The sequence below is a fragment of the Triticum dicoccoides genome, chromosome 6B, assembly GCF_002162155.2.
Source record: "Triticum dicoccoides isolate Atlit2015 ecotype Zavitan chromosome 6B, WEW_v2.0, whole genome shotgun sequence".
NCBI classification, from domain to species: domain Eukaryota; kingdom Viridiplantae; phylum Streptophyta; class Magnoliopsida; order Poales; family Poaceae; genus Triticum; species Triticum dicoccoides.
Genome location: NC_041391.1, coordinates 449,354,394 through 449,366,837, shown reverse-complemented (window position 1 = coordinate 449,366,837; position 12,444 = coordinate 449,354,394).

Here is a 12,444-nt window from a genome sequence, read left to right as displayed (position 1 = left end):
TCAAAGCGCCGGGGAACACTGCAAAAAGGAGCGGTTAAAAGTGAAAAATTGCACGGGTCGCTCCTTCTGCATGCATGCGATTGAACAAACAAAAAGGCTGACCAGCTAATCTGACGGTGAAGGAACACGTTTACCTCCCTAGCTCGAGTTCGTGTAAAAAATTGCTAGTAGTATCAATTGTTAAAAAATGTTTTTTTTTTCTGTGTGTCCAAAGAGGCCGAGACGAGACGAAGCCGGCCGGGCAGAACCACATGCGCCTATGGTCAACAAATCAAGCGCTGGCCCGTCTGTATGCTGGCGGCTGTATTTTCGGCGTCCATGCGCGCGTGTCCACGCGTTCCGTCTGCACGCACGCGGGGCACTGGCTGCTTAATCTATATCTATCTAATACTAGTATCTACTCCCTTCGTTCCTAAATATTTGTCTTTCTAGACATTTCAAATGACTACTACATACGGATGTATATAGACATATTTTAGAGTGTAGATTCACTCATTTTGCTCCGTATGTAGTCATTTGTTGAAATGCCTAGAAAGACAAGTACTCCCTCCGTCCTAAAATACTTGTCGGGGAAATGGATAAAATTGGATGTATCTATAACTAAAATACGTCTAGGTTCATCCATTTCTCCGACAAGTATTTCAGGACGGAGGGAGTATTTAGGAACGGAGGGAGTAGTATCTTAGTACCACTATTAAAGCATGAGAGGACGGAGAACCGAATCATCTCATTCATTAAAGCATATAATTTGATGGCCTAAATCACTCCAACATATCAAACGCGTTTTACACTTTAATTACCCACCCTGCCACTCCTAAACTCCTCCGCCTCTTCTAAGAAAAACCGCCTAGACTGATCGCACACATGTCTCAATTGCGTTTAGCATAGAACTTATCCCGCGCCGCGCACCACTTCCTCCTCACACGTTCGCACGCACAGGAGCGCTTCATCCCCAACCTCCCTCCTCTCCCGCTCGTCGCCGCCCCCTCGCACGCCCCTCGCCTCGACCCGCCGCAGCTTCAGTGAAGCCACAACCATCGCCTCGGCCCACCACAGCTTCATTGACGCCGCCCCTCACATCTCCGTGTCGCCCCCACCCATCGCCTCGCCAGGCCTCGGCCGTCGGGGACGCCGCCTAGACCGCCTGGCCGGCCTTTGGGGACGCCGCCCGGTGATTGCTGGCTACCCCATCATCGTCTCTCCCTGTCCTCAATATGTGTGCCGACGCGGCACAACGGGTTTGCCTCGTCTCCAAGCCTTCCCGACGCGGCGGCCCTTGGGGTGAGGGACGAAGGAGCCTCGCCATGGCTTCATCCTCTTATCCGTCCTCTCATCCTGCACCATCATGTGTTCGCTAGTGACGAAGGAGCATCCGCGGTTGATCCTGCACCATCCTGTGGCCATCACGCATGTAGTCGCCATCCACCACATCGGCACCGCCATCTAATGTGCAGGTACAAAGAACAATCCCATATCCCTCCTAATCCTTTTTTTTCTGCCCTCACATGGATGCGCAGAGGTAGAGATTAGAGAGCGTGCACTTGCAAGCTTTTCATCTAGAAAAATGTCTCAGAATCAACTGATTCACCTCCCCCGGGCGGCGGCGCGCCCCGCACCGGGGATCCCCCGCCCTCCTCCTACAGCCGCGCCTCACCTCTGCTCCCTCCGGCGCCGTCGCCCGGGACGTCACAGGGCAAAGCCCTTGTGGCGTGGCGGTGGCGGCGGTTTTCTCCTCGGATCTCGATCTGGTTGGGAAGCGGCGCTCCTTTCCGGCCAGATTAGCGGCGGTGGCGCAGATCGGCATCGACATCGATGTGGTGTGGCGGCAGCGGTGGAGGACGTCACCAGCAACGCGGCTCTGGCCTTGACTCAGTCGGGCTAATTCGTTGTGCTACCGATCTCAATCGCCGTCAGCGGTGCACTGCTCCTGGACTTGATTTGCAACACGAGGATGTCTAGGGTGCCGGCCCTAGGCTTGGTGGTGGTGGCCTTCTTCTTCGTCGGAGTTGGTCGGCCGGCTGGCTGTGCATGGAGTGGGGTCAGTGGGCTTGCATGGTCATGGCGGTGGAGGTCGCAGTGGCGGACGGCTTGGCCGGTCGACGGCGGCGGAACATGGCCGGTGGCAGCAGCAATGTTCTGTCTGGATCCCGGGGCGGCGACCCTGGATGGTGGCAGCCGGTGAAGCTAGGGCTTCCCGCGGCGGCATGGCGTGGTGTAGTCCCTGTCCAAGGCGGATCTGTGACGGTGATCTGATCTACAAATTGGATCGGATCAGATACGGTGACGAGCACACGGGATCATCTCGGCGGCTCTCGCGGCTTGGCGAGGTGGGGTGGGAGCCCTCCTCCTAGGCTCCAGTGGTGGCACACTCAGGCAGTAGCCGGTGCGCCAGGGCTCCTACGGTGGCACTGTTGTTGCGGTTGGTCGCCGGATCTAGGCGGCTAGATCTAGGGCTTTGAAGGCGGCCGAGACGATGCACAAGTTGCCGGGTGGACTACTTGGGACGGATCCAGGTGAAAACCTGGTCTTCGGTCGATGGCCAGAGCCGGTGATGACGATGCCCTTATCATCGTTTCCTTCATGAAGGCATCATCGAGGTGAAGCTCCCAGCTCCACTCAATACCTCCAGGGAAAACCCTAGATCAACTGATCGGATGTTGGCGGCAATAATGTGTCGTTACCCCCTTGGGGGCGGCATTCTTGGAGGTGCACTCGATCTCGCAGGACCAGCGGACGGCTTCTTTTGTGGAGCGGTGCTTCATCCTACACATAGATGGCGACAGATCTTGATGGCGTGGCGCAATGCAGATTCAGCGTTCGATGTGCGAGGATGGACTCGCGTAGGAGGACGACGCTGTCTGGCGTTGTGGTGGCGTCAATGGCAAAGAGACCTGGCACGGTAGATGCAACAGTACATCTCTAAAGATGGATTGGTGGCAGGTGGCTGCGGCGGCCTCATACCCGACAGGCGTCCTGGTTGAGGAATGCGCCGGACTGGTAGGTGCCCCATACCCGGCAGGCGTCCTGGTTGGGACCTCAGGTCTTAAATGTTTGGGTTTGGCTGCGAGGTCTGTTTGGTATTAGGCCCAGACTATCAGACATCAACTAGATAGGAGTAGCGGCAGATGTTGCCTAGACAGTGGTTTTTGTCTTACTGTTATATGACTTTGTAAGGTCTTGTGTGAATAATTAATAAAGTGACCGCATGCATTGTTCAGATGCAAAGGCCGGGGGTCCTCCTTGTTGAAAGGGAGAGAGAGATTGGTGGGATTGTTTTATGTATTGCTTGAGCCTCGTGGGCATATATATAGGAGTACATGATCTACTTGGAGTACAAGGCAAGCCAGAATAATTCCTAGTCTAACCTATGTTTCCTAATACAATCACGTTACTCAACATCCCCCCGCAGTCACAACGGTAGTGACGCAGACGGTGAGACTGGAGAAGAATCCGAAGGCAAGCCGACGAACACCCCCCACAGTCGTAACGGTCGACGCATCGCGGAGTCGTGGCTGGAGTGACAACCGACGAGGTTGCTCAAGCAAGGCGATAGCCCTCTGTGTCGTTTGTCGAGGTAGCCGAGAGCATGGGTGGTGGAGCCGTGGTCGAGGTAGCCGTGCGAAGAATACCGTGGTCGATGTCGAGTCGGGGTAGCCGGTGTCAAGAAAGTCGCCGTGGAGCCGCGGGCGCAAGGAGGCGCCGAGTTAGTCGTGGGCGCAGTGGTGTCGAAGTAGTGGTGCGCCAGGAAGTAGATGATGTTAACGACGCGTCGCACCGGGGTTGCCAACCCCGCGGACACATCATAGACGAAGGCACGCGTCGGTGTTGCCAGCACCGGGCATGCGTAGACGGACGAAGGCGAAGTTGACGAAGCACCGCACCAGGCTTGCCGGGCCCGGGGACACGTCGTGGACGAAGGCACGCGGCGGTGTTGCCAGCATCGGGCATGCGTAGACAGGGACCTGCACGAGCTGTACGCCATGTCGAAGAAGTCGAAGAGGCCAGCAGAGAAGGACTCGGCGACGGTTGCGGCGCCAATCGGCACGGGGCCAATGTCGCCCGCGGTTGTCGGAGTAGATGAAGCGGTCGGGGTAGATGACGACGACGCTGGCGATAGGCTGGTGCTGGACGAAGACGAAGGAGGTGGACGGGCGGCTGCGGCGGCTATGGGGGTAGCGGCGGTGGCTACAAAAGAAGAGCGGCGGCGGCGGCCTGACGGCGGCGGCGGCTAGGTTAGGAGCGCGGCGGCGGTGCTCGAAGTAGGCGAAGAACCCGACAGCGTGACGAAGACCGGCGCGGACGGTGGCGTGCCCGCGCCAAAGGAGGTGGTGCGGCGCATGCCACAGGAAGTCGACGCGCAGGGACGGCGGTGAACCGCGGGCCGCGGCACTACGGCCCGAAGGGGCGACGCAGCGGCGGCGGGCAGGTCGGGGCGACGACGGAAGACCTCGGGACGGTCGTAGGGACCGCGGGCCGCGGTGCTACAGCCCGAAGGGGTGGCACAGCGGCGGAGCACGGGGTGGTGCAACCGCGTGGACGACCTCGAGATGGCGGCGTGGACCGGGTGCCACGCTCGCTACGGCCCGACGGGGCGACGCAGCGGCGGCACGAGGGTCGGTGCAGCCACGGGGACGGCCTGGAGCGGAGGACCTCGGGACGGTGGTAGATCGCGGGCCGCGGCACTACGACCCGAAGTGGCGACGCAGCGGTGACGCGGGTCGGTGCAGCCGGGAGAAGAACCACGAGGCGGCAGCGCTGCGGCCCGACGGGGCGACGCAGCGGCAGCTCGTTACTCGATCGGCGGAGGGGCACGCTGAACTCGGAGACGATCTTCACGGGACCTGCGGAGGCGCGCGTAACTGACGGGCCAGGTCGGTCGCGCGGCGTAGATGAGGCGGATCGCGGCGGCGAGGGGGTGATCAAGCCGATCGCGCGCGAGGTCGGGGATGCCGCTCGATGGAGGCGTGGTGGCGGCGGAGTCCTGGATGAGGCCGGCGACGGTGGGCGACAGGGCGGCTATGATTGGCCGCCGCATAGCGCGAGGCCGCCGGGTCGGGTGATGCAGGAGTCTCGGTCGGAGCAGGGCGGTGACGGCCGGCACAGGGCGGCGGGTAGGCCGGCGCGCGGACGACGGCTGGCCCTGACGGACCGCCTCGGCGCGCGTGGCCGCCGGGTCGGAGAAGAGGCCGGCTGGTCACGCCGGGGTCAGAGTAGAGGCGCTCGGGGTCGACGGCGGCGGTGGGCGACGCAAACCGATCAAGAATAGATCGAAAAACCAAAAAGAAATCGCGTGATCAAGATGACCGGCGGGAGAGAGAAAACCCCGGAGCAAGGCTCGGGGAAAAGACTCTCTAGGGCAGCCGGTCAACACGACCGGTGGACGAACCCTAGGTACGGGTGGTGCGGCCCCCGATGGCGGTCATGGAGGTCGACCGCCCCGGGGGCGGCGCACAGGTGCGGAAGCGGCGGCTGCTAGGGTTTAGGATCGACTTGCTCTGATACCATGTTGAAAGGGAGAGAGAGATTGGTGGAATTGTTTTATGCATTGCTTGAGCCTCGTGGGCATAATATATAGGAGTACGTGATCTACTTAAAGTACAAGGCAAGCCAGAATAATTGCTAGTCTAACCTATGTTTCCTAATACAATCACGTTACTCAACACTCCTTCATTTCTAAAAAAACTGATTCATGGTGTTACTGTCTGTTTAGACATCTCCATATTACTATCTCACTGAAACTTACACTCCTTGATTCAATGCCGCTCCCAGGAGCTGCCGCCTCCACCGGGGACATGGACACACGCAGGATGACCGCTGGCGAACGATGACGTACATGCCATCGCGCCTCTGCGCTGCTGCACCGCGGGCGCACAGGGGGTTGTCCATATCAGTTGTACGGTCGCATCGAACTATGAGTTGTACTAAATTTTTCTATATCCAAACTGAATTGGTCGTTAACCGCCTTCCTATCACTCGTTGTTGCGGGTGAGAGCAGAGCGGATGCAGCCGTGGGTCAAGGCAATTGATCTTTGGTGGTGCGGGAAGACGCCGGGGCGTTGGACTCGGTGGGCGCGGCCACTCCCGCCTACCCGGTTGTGGGCTAGGACGCGGACTCGGCTGCCGCTCCCGACGATGAGGGATATACCGCCGCTGGTCGGGCGATGTGGTTTTTTTTCCGGGTCCTAGGGATTTTACAAGAAGTTGTTTGTCCATGCTGATTTCCGTAGGATGCACATATTTCAGAGGACAATACTCTTCTTATGGTTCTACTTGCAGGGATCCCCCATGCATTGAGGGCACCGAGTCAATGGAGTTGTGTGCGGCCACGATAACAACACGTATAATGTTTTCTAGGCAAGTTTAAGAGGGGCTCCTTGAAGGTACTGAAACGATCTAAACATCAAACTCTTTTTTTGCTTGCTTGGTAGTATAGTCTACACTACTTAACAACTCATTTCTTCAGTTATAGGCACATCTTTTAAGAAATCTTGTGAGAGGAAGAGACGACAGTCTTTAGAGAATTTGAATCATAGGATATTGATAAATAGAGGGATAATTAATCTTCTGATACTAAGGGCTGGATTATTGAAGTTTGGTACCAAATTTACCCAACTAGAAATAACAGTTGATGGAGCTGGTTTGGTATGTTAATCTGATAGCCCCGATGTTAAACGGTATCTTCTTTTGTCTTGTATATGCACACTTACATTCTTCTTCTTGCAATTGTATTAATTAACTAGCTTATTGCCTTCACATATATACTCATGGATGATTTCTATTTAAGATCATAACTTCATGAACGGAAGAGGTTATAAAGTTTACTCACATATTCTGGTTTCGGAAACAAAATAAGAAAGGCCAATCTGCAGGACCTTGCTGTCCATAGCGGGGGTGATATAGTCAAAGGCTCTTTTCGCTTGCTCATTTCACAATGGCTTTGAAGTAATGTGGTGCACACTGTACTCTGTTAAATGTGAATTTACTCGTAATCTACATTTACATGCTGCTTCAGCAATTATCAGTGAGATGGTGTGCGCTTAGCGACGCCGGAGAAGTAAGAAAGGCCGTCGTTTGGTGTGGGCCAGAATACTCACGCATCTCTCTACGCTTATTTCACTTGTTGTGTTGTCTCCAATTGTTGCAGTACTGTCATCTCATTCGATTTTGTTTTTCAGAGTTGAGAAATGATGGATAAATAACAGAATTATGTTCATATAGTTTGTGCAATTCATTTGGAGAAAATTTTTATTACGCTTAATTCATTAGTTTGTTATAGTGATATTTTGAGCAGAATGGAAAAGATTTGGTGCAGATCTGAATGTGCTGATGAAATTACGGTCCAATAGAGGAACCAATGTGCTCCTGGTCTGATCCATAATTGTGAAGATCTTTTTTGGGTGGTCGTTCATGGGCTGGACTTCACCTTCAATTCAATGATCTTCTTTCTAGCATGAAGCAGAGGATTATAACTACCGGGAAGCATAGGATGTTGTTCATGAATTCAACAGTAATTTTGGTGAGGATGTGAAATCCCTCCTTCTGCTCATTCCAATCTTCCAAAATGATTTATTCATTGTTTGTACCTTTCCTTGATCTTCTCTTCATCCCGATTAAATTTCTCACCGCTTCTCCTAATGGTCCAGCCAATTAATAAGAAAAGGAGGGAGAAGGAAAATGTATGACACAAGAAGAGATACCTCTACAAACAGTGGAAATAGGTATTCCTTATATTCTAGAGATCATGATCATGAAAAATCTTGAAACATGTACTGGCAAGAGAAAGGAGGAAGTGAAGAAAAACTCTTCACATGACATCATGATAAGCTTTGTTCTGTTGTAAACATGTTTGTAGTATCATTTATCATCAAGCATTTAAAGTGTTATTAAGAGTAAAATGACATTCTCTATGTGCTCTTGGAAAACTTTCAATGGATACACAATTCTTGTTTTTTTGTATTTTGTCAAGCAGAATCATGTATAAGAAAATAAAGCTCTTTCCTGTATTCGTGTTATATCTGGGAACATTATTACTGGTTTTGCTACCATGACATGCAAAATTTGGTGTGTGTGTGTGTGTGAGAGAGAGAGAGGCCATGGGGTTGTGATATAGGATGTTAAAGAATATGGCCGCTTCATCTCCTACTGTATAATCGGGTACTGCGGTCCCCTCCTCCTCTCTCTCGTCCGCGACCGCGCCGCCCCCGCGGGCGGCCGGCCGCGCCTCCCCTCCTTCCCCGTGTGCGCCCCCTCTCTCCTCCTCCTCCCTGCCGCCGGTGCCGGCGCCCACCGGCGACGTTGGTGGTGGCGCCCCCCGGCCCTTCCCCGTCTAGGGTTTCTCCAGCGCGGGACAGAGCGGCTCCGGGCGGTGTCTTTAGGCGGCGGTCCTGCGTAGCGGCGGGGTGTCCTGTCGCATGCGGGGGCGAGCTCTGGGCTGCGGCGGCACCGTTGGCGGCGGGGCAGCACGGCGGCATGGGCTGGCGGCGCCCGCCCGACCCAGATCTAGGTCCTTCGGGCTCCATATGGGTTGGGGCGGGCCGGCGACAGGCATGGCGTCGGTGTGGCCTTCAGGAGGCGGTGGCGAGCGGCGATAATCGACGGGGGGCTGTCGGCATCGAGGCCAGCTTGGTGCAGCATGGCCGGCAGGGCTTAGCGGGCCCGTTTCGGGCCTGGCCAGGCCAGGGGTGGCCTGGTATGCCCCGCTGCCGTGTTCGGTCGGCTACCACGACGGTGCCGGAGGCGCGGGCCTCCCGCACAACGGCGGTGGAGGTGGTTCCCTCCCGCTCGGCATTGATGTTGCTGCTCCCGTCGCTCGGATCTTCTTTCCGGTCTTCTTGGCCTCGTGGTGGTGTTCGCAGTGAGACGGTGTTGGTGGTGGCGCAACCGTGATGGCGCATAGTTGTCGGTGGCTTGGCTGGTCGGCTCCGATTGACTGGTGGGGTTTGGCATGCGGGAGAAATCCTTGCCGGTTTGTCCGGCTCCGATGCGGTGACACCAACGGGTGCCACTATCCCTTCTTGGAGGGTGTCGAGAGTAGCTATCCCCCACCTCCCTCCGTGTACTGGGGGAAACCCTAGGACTTGTCCGGGCAGCAGCGTCGTCGGTGTCGTATCCCTTCTTGGAGGTGCTGCTTAGTTCACGGTAGATCGGGTCCTTGGGCTGTGGTGGTTTGTTTCTAGAGGGCGCAGCGGTCGCGGGTCTTCCGCGCTTTGTCGAGCTGCCGCTGTTGGCATTTTTTCTTCTTCTTTTTCTTTGGGCTTGTTGTGCTGCTCGCCCATCATTGCGATGTGTACAATGGTGGTTTGCTTTGGAATACAAAGCGGGGGGCAAACCCTTTTTCGGTAAGAATATGACCTCCAAGATGTACGACTACTTAATAGGTGAGCTCCAACCAAAGAATTGGTACTTCAACATGGAATTTATAACCTTCACAAAAAGATGACATAATGTCATTTTTAGCATTTTTTGCTTTTATGTGTATATTGGATTATTTGCAAGCTGGTATTATTATTTTTAAATAATGAATTCCATGCAAAGCTCTGTACCCGCACTTGAGTAGGAGAAAGTTAAGCAGAACATAATATGTGATTTTCCAATGATGAATAAATTTAAGTTGACAAAGTTATTGATGGTTGGCACTGCTAGCCCCAATGCCCTTGCTCTTAGAAGATCATCACTCAATCTTATTTTCGGTTGCAACTAGAAATAGGATGTTGATTGGTGAAGGAGTTCTTGCAACTAGCAAGGTATTCTGCTTATAACCTGATTGTGAACTTTCTTCAAAGATCATCACTCAAAGTGAAGCACAATTAACAAGTCTCCTAGGAAGTTCTCTTATGTTCCTTTCATATTTTATATCTATTGGTAGCGTGGCGGTTATAGCTCTCATGTGTATGGACTACTATTGATGGCTATCCTTGCTTTTCTTCATGGTTTCGTATTAAAATTGTTGTGTAACTGTTTCATCTTTCATTACAAACATTTCCTTTTTCAAATCCAGTGAGCATTCATGTAAAATAGTGGCCACTCACATCAGTGGAGTAAATTATGTAAGATAAGCTACATTGTCTATAACCTACTTTCATTTTAGATGAAACATGTCCTTTTTGACATCTCAATTATTGTGTTGAAAACAAATATTTTCCTACCCTACATGTGAAATATTTCCAAACATCACCCTGAAAGGAAAAAAAATCTTGCTATTCGCTCCATTGACTGAATAAACAAGAGCATCACAGTACGTAGTTCAATGATACTCCCTCTGTATATTACTTTACAGAGGAATATTTAGGTACTGGTAATTATTTTTTGGCATAGTGTTTGTCTACATTTGTCGTATATGAGCCCATTATTGACTTCTTAAAATGTGGAGACCATTGTTTTGTGGAGTTTGATGCTCTTGTTGTTATCTAGCCTAACATGATTTGATAGTTTGATGGAATTTAGGTTGACCCTTTGCTTTCAGATTTGTTAGCAAGTAATTCATATCCGATTTGTTTCTTGTCAGTTAGAGAGAACAATGAACAACTATACTCCAGTGTCATTCATTACATGGGTGCATACACTATAGTTTGGCACATTTGAATAGTCAATGCCCCTCCACCTCTCAGGCGCAAAAAAATGACAATGTCCAAAATGCATATAGTTTTATCTATCACGACAATTTGTACCATCACTGTAGATGCTATTACTATGCAACTACAACTTCTAATTACTGAGTTCTTTTAGAATGATGGATCTACTTAATGAGTTCAGCTTCTAAGAAATGTATTTACTTGCCTATTTGACAATTTTCTTTTGAGTCTGAATGAATCGTAGGAAATGGAGAGTTTTACTAAGAGTACGGGGAAAATCTAAATGCTATTGTCTGGAAAAGTGGTAACAATCTACAATATAGGATATCGAAGAGTGTAAATAGTAGTTGTATTTTGTTCTCCAAACATATCTTTCTCGGGATAATACATGCCATGTAGTGAATCATGTTGTGTTAAGACGTATCACACTGGAATTAGCTTGTCGAATGACTCAATATATTTTACAATGGCGATTCAAAGGATCAATTACTAGATTTAATGATGTAAATTTACAACATATCAGAGACCGAATGAATGAAAGAATATATTATTATCTCTATGCAGCAACATGACAATGACATCCCACCTTTGAAAATATAACTTGAGCAACATCACAAATAGTGTGTATCTATTTACTTCATATATATCGGGAATTATTTCTCTATATTGGTGTGCATCTCATTTGGTTAAGATTTGAGACGTGCGTTGTACGTGCATGCTTACTAGTCTACAAAAACGGTCAAAGGCTGGCCAGGGTTGGATTCCGCAATCAGCCTCTCGCTCACCGATGACGCCTCAGGGTAATCAGCTTCTATCAAAGGTCTCAGACCTTATTGATCCGGTAACATGTGCTTGGGAGTTGGGACGACCAATCGATAGATCAAACAAAAGTGGAAGCACTCAATGACAAATATTTGGGTTTGCCTGCAAATATGGGTATGAATAAAAGTGATTGTTTCCAATTCTTGATTGATCGTATTATTATGAAAATTAATGGATGAAAAGAAAAATTTTTATCCGCGGGAGAGAAGGAAATTTTATTCAAATCGGTTGTACAAGCTATCCAACTTATGCCATGTCCGTCTTTAAAATTCCTAAAAATATTTGTAAAGGAATCATTGACGCGATGTCACAATTTTGGTGGGGTGACGAGGACAATCAGAAGAGAATGCATTGGATATCATGGTGGAAGATGTGTGTCCCAAAAGACTAAGTAGGTATGTGCTTCAGAGATATACATTGTTTTAATCTGGCTTTGTTAGCCAAACAAGCGTGGCATCTACTTGACAACCGTGACTCCCTATGTGCCACCATCCTGAGAACTAAATATTTTTTGGATGGAGACTTAACGAATGCAAGTCTTAAAAAGGGTTCCTCTTTTACTTGGCAAGGTATTATGGCGGGAGTTGATTCACTCAAAAATGGTTATATCTGGAGAGTTGTGAATGGATAAAATATTGATATTTGGAGAGATGCGTGGATCCCAAACTATGCGAATAGGAAAGTTATTACCCCTAAAAGAGGGCATCTCTTGTCAAACTTTGTTGATCTTATCGACCTAGTCACCAACTGTTGGGGTGAAGACTTAGTGAGACAGACTTTATGGCCAATTGACGCTCAAAGGGTGCTTACGATTCCCCTCCGTATGCATAACATGACAGACTTCATTGCTTGGAGCTATACAAAAAATAGATTGTTTACGGTTCGTTCGGCTTATTTGGAGAAATGGAACAAACAACATGGAAGGAAGTTGCAACACCCAAATGGTATGGGTAGAATAAATCTCAATCCCATTTGGGGTAAGATTTGGCAATTATCTTGTCCAGCAAAGGTGAAAATTTTAATTTGTCGTACTTTGCACAGAACCCTACCA